This window comes from Clavelina lepadiformis, chromosome 7, assembly GCF_947623445.1.
Source record: "Clavelina lepadiformis chromosome 7, kaClaLepa1.1, whole genome shotgun sequence".
Lineage (NCBI taxonomy): Eukaryota > Metazoa > Chordata > Ascidiacea > Aplousobranchia > Clavelinidae > Clavelina > Clavelina lepadiformis.
Genome location: NC_135246.1, coordinates 3,087,290 through 3,089,789, shown reverse-complemented (window position 1 = coordinate 3,089,789; position 2,500 = coordinate 3,087,290). Strand labels below are relative to the sequence as shown.

Below are 2,500 nucleotides of genomic sequence, written 5' to 3'. Positions count from 1 at the left end.
TGTCAATCCTCACTGTGTCCGGGCCGGGTGAGATTTCCCGTGTTGAGTCAAATTAAGCCGCAGGCTCCACTCCTGGTGGTGCCCTTCCGTCAATTCCTTTAAGTTTCAGCTTTGCAACCATACTTCCCCCGGAACCCAAAGACTTTGGTTTCCCGAAAGCTGCCGGAGAGGTCGTCAAAGTAACGCCCCCCGATCGCTAGTTGGCATCGTTTATAGTCAGAACTAGGACGGTATCTGATCGTCTTCGAACCTCTGACTTTCGCTCTTGATTAAAGAAAACATTCTTGGCAAATGCTTTCGCAGTTGTTCGTCTTGCGCCGATCCAAGAATTTCACCTCTAGCGGCACAGTACGAATGCCCCCGTCCGTCCCTCTTAATCATTACCTCGCGCTCCGAAAACCAACAAAATAGAACCGAGGTCCTATTCCATTATTCCATGCACCATTATTCAGGCGAACCGCCTGCTTTGAACACTCTAATTTTTTCAAAGTAAACGTTCCGGCCGCCGCCAACACTCAGTCAAGAGCACCGACGGTGAACCGAAGGTGAGGCCGGGCACGCCAGTACACGCCTTGCGACGGACCGACGGCCCGAGCCCAAAATCCAACTACGAGCTTTTTAACCGCAACAACTTAAATATACACTTTTGGAGCTGGAATTACCGCGGCTGCTGGCACCAGACTTGCCCTCCAATGGATACTCGTTAAAAGTTTTAGAGTGTACTCATTCCAATTACAGGGCCTCGTTAGAGTCCTGCATTGTTATTTTTCGTCACTACCTCCCCGCGTCGGGAATGGGTAATTTGCGCGCCTGCTGCCTTCCTTGGAAGTGGTAGCCGTTTCTCAGGCTCCCTCTCCGGAATCGAACCCTGATTCCCCGTCACCCGTAAGAACCTCGGTAGGCAGATACCGTACCGACGAAAGTTGATAGGGCAGACACTTGAATGATTTGTCGCCGGTGCAAGACCGTGCGATCCGCAAAGTTATCCAGAGTCACCAACGAGCACGGGCCGAGGCCCGGTCGGTTTTTGGTCTGATAAATGCACGCCTCCGTGAGTCGGCGCTTTTCGCATGTATTAGCTCTAGAATTACCACAGTTATCCAAGTAACACGTACGATCAAATGAACCATAACTGATTTAATGAGCCATTCGCAGTTTCACTGTACGAGAGCTCGTACTTACACTTGCATGGCTTAATCTTTGAGACAAGCATATGACTACTGGCAGGATCAACCAGGTAGCTATTCGCAGCAAACGAGGCTGCTGCGGGACGACGGGCGCCCCGCGTTTCTTTTCACACGTTCTCCGTGTACATCGCTACTCAAACACTACGCTCGCGGCTTGCACGAGCTCCGAAAACCGTCGATTCCGGACGCTGCCCGGCGATTCGAGTGCAATACTCGCGCCGAGGCACGCCGATAGCTTGCCACTGGATCCGACAGACCGCTCAAAACCCCGGCTAAGCATGGGCGACCGCGCGAACAGCATTACATCTGCCCATCGTGCCCGACGCCAACCGAGATCGATTCTGCTTCGATTCGCACTCGCGCGCGCATTCGCTCACACGACTGCCTGCTCCCTCATAGTAGTCACAGAATCCTGCATCGCCATGGTACCCCAGAACGGCCTCGGGATCGCGCGACCTCGCGGCCGGATTTGGAGTTTGGGAAGGTGCGTGGCCGCTTGCCGTGGCCGCCGAACCGCGCCCCGGCCGGGCACTGCGCGCAACTCGAACGTTTGGACTCTGAAAATATTTCCCAACGTTTGGACTTTAACTTTTTGTCGAGACTTGAAAAAATTTCAGAGTCCAAACATCGACCCGCGGCAAAAACTTTTCCGAGGTCGAAAAATCCGCGCTCGGTCAAGAGAATATGCGCGGCCTGGGCGTTTGGACTCTAACATTTTTTGGAGTGGATGGGAAAAATTTTCAGAGTCCAAAACACCGACCCGCGCGTGATGCTCTCCCGAGTTCGGAAAATCCGCGCCAGGTGAAAGCTATGCGCGCGACCTGGTCGTTTGGACTCTAAAAAATGTTCAAGTCTCATCACACCAACAAAAAGTTAAAGTCCAAACACCGACTCGCGGCTAAAGCTCTTCCGACTTGGGAAAATCCGCGGCGGGTGAGGGCTATCCGCGCGACCTGGGCGTTTGGACTTAACATTTTTTTGGTGTGAATCGACTTGAAAAAATTTCGAAGTCAAAAGTCTATAAAATTAATCTAATGCCATACAGTGTCAAAGTGCACAATTTTAATCGATATAATCATAACAATATATGTCATACAACAAAATCATCAAATAATCGTCAAGCAGCATTGCAAAGCTACGTGAGTCAACGCAAGGCAATGACAACGTATTTATCAATTAAAGTTATTGTTAAATTATAAAATAAAATTAAATTAAATTAAATTGAAGAGCTCAATTACGCCAATGTAACAGAGTGTCATACAAAATATATTGAATCACACACGTCCAAACGCTAAAGAAATATATCAAATGCA

General features: G+C 49.8%; 1 non-coding gene across 1 annotated transcript in view; it reads right to left on the bottom strand.

Annotated features, from left to right (window-relative positions):
- LOC143466374 (small subunit ribosomal RNA) overlaps nucleotides 1–1,240 on the bottom strand; it is a 1,808-nt gene extending 568 nt beyond the window's left edge. The window contains exon 1 of the ribosomal RNA XR_013118816.1: nucleotides 1–1,240. This exon is cut by the window's left edge and continues 568 nt beyond it. This is a non-coding gene — a ribosomal RNA (small subunit ribosomal RNA).
- Nucleotides 1,241–2,500: the final 1,260 nt, after the last annotated feature.